Raw genomic sequence first — 6000 nt, forward strand, 5'->3', positions numbered from 1 at the left:
GTTTTTCACTAACTGAACACACCCGTGGATGCAGCACCCAAAGCAAGAAACAGAGCAGGCTCAGCATCCCCGAAGTCCCTACCCTCCCCCCACTCCACACCTTTCTGGCCACTACTGACTCCCAAGAGTGACCTCTAATCCTGCTTCTGGTTTTGCCTGCGCTGAAGATGGCTGCTAGGTCTGTTACTACTGTGTGATCCAGGCCAGTAGTAACAGGACAAGTAGTAACAGGACAAGATCCAGGACAAGTCCTCTAGATGGAATTATCTTCTACGGTCTCCACAACAGCCCTCTGATATGTGTAGGCACATCCCCCCCATGTTACAGATGAAGAAGTGACGAAGATGCTACGGAATCTACAAGAATGTTGGTGGAACAGAGTTTAGCAAGATCACGGCGAGCGCCTCGAAATGCAGAAGTCAACGGCAGTTGTACACACCGGCGACAAACAACGGGGGACTGAAGCTTAAAGCGGCATTGAGAAATACTTAGGATGAATTCAACAAAATATGTCCAAGCCTACGCGGTCAGAATCGCAAAGCGTTGCTGGAAGCATACGAGGAAGACCAAAAAAAGTGGGAAGATACACCGCATTCACGAATCAGAGGACTCCAGAGGGTTGAAATGTAGATTTGCCCCCAGTTGATCTATAATTTCAGTGTGATCCCAATCGCATTTTTTTTTTTAAGAAATTGAAAGCGGATTCTAAAACTTATGTGAAAGTGTGAAGAGCCTAAATAAACAATTTTGCAAAACCACATTTTGGAAGATTTACATGACCTGATTTTCAAACGTACCATACAGCTACTGTGATCCAGGGTGGTCTCAGAGTCAGGATAGACAGACGTCTACATCAAAGAAACACAGTGGAGAGTCTAGACATAAACCCACATAAATACATGGTCAGTTGATTTTTGACAAATATGCTAAGGTAATGTGATGAGAGGGAAAGTCTTTTTCACGATTGGTGCTGGAATGATTGGATTGCATACGCAAGAGGAAGGAAGGAAGGAAGGAAGGAAGGAAGGAAGGAAGGAAGGAAGGAAGATGAAGAAAGAAAGAAAGAAAGAAAGAAAGAAAGAAAGAAAGAAAGAAAGGGAGAGAAGGGGAAAGAAAAAACGAACTCAAATTCGAATCTTGAGATTTGCCTCTCACCCTAGCCATAAAGTTAACTTAAAAACTGATTGCAGGGGCGCTCAGTAGGTTAAGCATCCGACTTCGGCTCAGGCCACCATCTCACAGTTGGTGAGTTCGAGCGCCGCATCGGGCTCTGTGCTGACAGCTCAGAGCCTGGAGCCTGCTTCAGATTCTGTGTCTCCCTCTCTCTCTGCCCCTCCTTCACTCGCACTCTATCTCTCTCTCTCTCAAAATAAAATAAAAACATTAAAAAAAATTTTTTAACTGATTGCAGACAAAACTATAAAAACTAAAACTATAAAAGTTTTATAAGAAACAGAAGAAAATCTTTGCAACATTGGGATAAGCAGTATTTCTTAAATAGGACCTAAAAATAAAAAACAACCACGACCCACTTTTTTAAATGATCAATTGGACTTCATCAGAATTAAAAAAAAATGCCTTCTTTTTTTTTTTTTTTTTGCAAGTCAACATTAGGCTACATAAACAAAAATAAGGTACATATTAGAAAAAATATTCATAACGTCTGAAAAAGGACCCGGGTCCAGAATATTGAAAGAACTCTTACAACTTGATAATAAAGAAAGAAACCAAACTTTTCAAATGGGCCAAACACTTCACAAGAGAAGATATACAAGCAGCCAATATGCACATGAAATGATCCTTAGTCATCAGGGAATAGAAGCTAAGAGCAAAATGAGATTACGCGGCATGTCTGAAATGAGAATGTCTAAAATTCGAAAGACTGACATCACCAAGCGTTGGCAACGGGGAGGAACAGGTGGGATTCTCTCACACTGTCGGCGAGAATGCGAAACAGTACAGTCACGTTGGAAAACAGTCTGCCAGTGTCTTCGTTAAACACACACTTACCATATATATAACCCGGCAATCTCACTTGTAGGTATTTGCCTAGGACAAATTAAAACAGGTGTCCATACAAAGGCTTGTGTGTGAATATCAGGTCAGCTTTATTCATAGTAACTGAAAACTGGAAATGACTCAAATTCCCATCAACTGACAAACAGATACATGAATTGTGGGATCGCCCATTACAATGGCATCATACTCAGAAATAAAAAAGAACACAGTGCTGATATCATGCCACAGCCTGCATCAACCTCAAGACACCTTGCTGAGCAAAATGATTCGGAACCTAAAAGACTACATACTGTATGATTTTATTTATAAGTTCTAAAAAGGATAGAATTTTTTAATTTTTTCAAAGTTTATTTATTTTGAGAGAGACACAGAGACAATGTGAGTAAGAAAGGGGCAGAGAGAGGGGGGGAGACAAGAGAATCCCAAGCAGGCTCTGTGCTGCCAGGGTAGAGCCTGATGCGGGGCTTGAACTCACGGAACTGCAAGATCGTGACTTGAGCCGAAACCAAGAATCAGACATTTAACCAACTGAGCCACCCAGGCGCCCCTACAAAGGATAAATGTAATCTAAAGGGATAGAAAGCAGATCAGTGGGAGACCAGGGTGTCTGGGAAGAGATCCAAGGAGCCTGTGGGGGGTGATGGAAATGTTCTATTCTATTGGTACTGATGGTGGTCAGTGGGTTTACTGATTTGTCAAGTCACTGGACTCTTAAAATAAGCATTGTATATATACTATGATAATTATACCCGAGTTACTAACAAAATGATTTCTGTAACAAGCAAAAAATGGAAGCTGTTGGTTTTATTACTATTATATACTATGTCCCCCAAACGGCACCAAGCCCTTTGTGGGTATCATTTCATTTAATTTTTTCAACAGCCCACTGATACATGTACACTAACGTTATTCCCATTTCATAGAGAAGAAAACAGAGGCTCCTGGAAGGATGTGGAATAAGGTGGCCAAAGCTTCGCTGCTAATAAGTAATGCAGAATTAGAACTCAGGCTCTCCCAGTGAGTCTACTGCCTCCAAAGCACAGAGGAAACCCACTCTGTGCACTTAAGTTATTCCCACTCAATACATGGTTGTAACTGATACTGTTCTGCTGTTGTTATTTGCAGAGGTGATAAGTAAAGCACCCCCCTGAAAGTGTAAAGCTCACGGGCACGTGAGTCTGTGGGATGCCTCCAACTTGAACCCCACCTGGATGGGGCAGATTTCATCAGAGACCTCCGTCAGAAGAGAACGGGGCAGGGAAACTGAGGCAGAGGCTGAGCTGAAGGAAAGGTGCACACATAGGGAAAGCATGGGGAACATGAGTATCACGGGAACACACATCAGGCCCGGGGCCCCCAGGAACGAGGAAAACTCCAAACCGCAGCCCACGTGGGGCAGAGGTCCGGAACTGACTTCCCAGTCTGGGCAGAGCAGGACAAGATAGCCTGGAGAGCTCAGGGTGACCAATGTGGCTGTTCAATTCCAGTCAGTGTGAGACAGGTCACTCCTGGCAGAGTGGAAAACATGCCCACGGCTCCCTCTGACCTCAGGTTCTCCCCCTCGTTTAGACACCAGGAAAGCTTACCTTTGGAAATGACCCTGCTTCTCTGAGTCTGTGGTTGCAGAGGGTGACATCACACCCCGTAATCATGACTTTGGTCCTGAAACAATTATTCATCCTCTTCTATTTAAGATTGGTGGCCCCCACTCACCGGGTGACGAGCCGTCCCCCTCTCCTGACCTGTGCTCTCATGGCTCCCAGTCTTCCTGGATTTTGCCAGGTGCAGCTGCATCCGGCTGGTTTGGGAGCCGGGCAGTGAGCACCGGGCACCAGCTAAGGAATTAAGAAAACATTAAATAATAATCATAATAAGGGGGAAGAAGACCAACGCTTTCTTCAAAACCTTGGGAGCTTCGCGAGGGGCCCTTCTCAATGGATTGCCATTGATCAGGGTAGTATATGGGACTGCTGAACCCAGAGGTGTGGGCCTTAGTGGTGAGATTCCTGGCCCAGTGGAGGAGATGCTGGGAAAGCTCTCGCCCAACTGTCCCCGAGGGAGCCATGCGTGTGCCCTGCATGTGCCCTCGGTCAACAGGATTTTCCCTGCCTTCCGCTGGGACTCTAAGTTGTGTTGGGTCCATGAGAGGACTTGGCATGCCATCCTCCAAACTGTCGCGCAACGGCTGTCCCGGCTGAAGAACCGCCCAAGGGACAGAGTGTGAAGGACTGCAGCGGGTGGCCAAAGCCCTAGGACAACGCGGTCAGAGGGTTGGCTCTGTCTGGAGCTCACTGGAGGCAGGAAACAGCAAAGACATCCAGCTTCCAGGCCAGCGTGGTGCCGAGTGGAAGGGCCAAGCCAGAAGCTACACCAGTGCAGGTAACGGCAGTGGCTTGCAGAGAAATCGGGTTTCTGGCGTCAAGTACTCGGCGGCAGCTTCGACCGTGGCCATAGCAGCCCCGCCAGCGAGCCAGGTTCGCCGTGATTTTACAGGTCCTTAGAGGCTTGGCCTCCTGCCAACTCTTCCATTCTCACCCATCAATTCTGGGAGCTACTCCCTATGTTTTCTTCCCAGGCACGTGTGCTGCCATTTGCAACCAAGAAACAGGGATGACGCAGTTCTTAGACATCTAGGGACAATATCAAGAGGATTTCGCGACCTAGTGGCCCAACAACTAGAACAGTGACTGACACAGAGCAGATACCTAGTAAATACATGAAATCGTATCTCGCGGATGGAAGGAAAGGAGAAAGGAGGGGAAGGAGGGAGCAAGGGAGGCGGGTATAGGCCAACAGTGTGCATGTGGTGCAAGAGAGGAAAGAGGGAAGGTGGTCCACAGATTTCCGACGCGGACAGCTTCGTGGATGGTGTCCCCATCCAGGTTGAAGGAGGAAATGGGAAGTCAGGTTTGGGGGGGTGGGTGGGAGTTTCCTCCAGGTACAGCTTTTTCAGCAGAGAGTTGGATATTGAGATCGAGAGGTCAAGAGGAAGCTCCCGTGACATGATGATGACCCGGGGGTGACCAGAACACAGTGGTAAGTGAGCGTCGCGAGCAGAAGAAACCCCCTGGTGAAAAGAGGAAATGGCCAAGGATAGAATTCTGAAAAGTACCAGCATTTATAGATGACCCGAGAAAGACTTGCTTACAACAGAGACTGAGAAAAACCGTCGGGAGTTCAAAGAAACCACGACCGGCTCTGGAGAGCTGAGCCCGTGCGCCAAGATGCACTCAAAGGCATGCTTTGCAAGGACCCAGGCAAGACGAAGACACCTTTCTGCTTCTGCCTTCGCAGTGCTCCGGCCAAGCTCCCGCCTTCCCGGCCTCCTTGCTGTCCACAACGCGGAAGGTAGACCAGCACGCTGAGCTACAGACGTGCATGGGCACCCGCTGCGGGCTAGGCCCTATGCAGGGCGGTCTGCATTTGTTGTCTCGTGTATCTTTGCACCAAAAGTGAATCGTTACCCTTGGTCCCATTCATCTAGTGAGGAAACTGAGGTTCAAAGAAGCAAGCTGATCACGTGCCCAACTTCCCACTCGGGTGGCTACCAGAATTGTTCCGTGAGAGATCCTGAGGCTGAACAAGGATGGAGGCAGGAAGCTTCCAAAAAAGCAGCCACTTTGCACTGTGAGACACTGAGGCACAGAGCTGCTACTTGCCTAACGTCGCACGGCTAGTGGCTGGGTATACTCCCTGGCTCGCTGCCTTCAGGATGACGATGATGACGCTGACAATGGTGATGATGATGACAGTAACAATAATGAATAACAATAATCGCTGCTACAATTACAAGGCACCTGTTGTGTACCAAAACCAGTGTTCCGGGTATTATCTCATTTAATCTTTATGACAACCCAGTGAGGCAGGGGTTATCATAAACCACCCTTTGACTGTGGGTGTAATGGGGCCCGAATTGCCACCATGAGCTGTGAAAATTTGTCTACCAGGCTCGGGGCTGCAGGGGAGCATGCCGGACGGGAC

Source organism: Neofelis nebulosa, chromosome 9 (assembly GCF_028018385.1).
Source record: "Neofelis nebulosa isolate mNeoNeb1 chromosome 9, mNeoNeb1.pri, whole genome shotgun sequence".
NCBI lineage: Eukaryota > Metazoa > Chordata > Mammalia > Carnivora > Felidae > Neofelis > Neofelis nebulosa.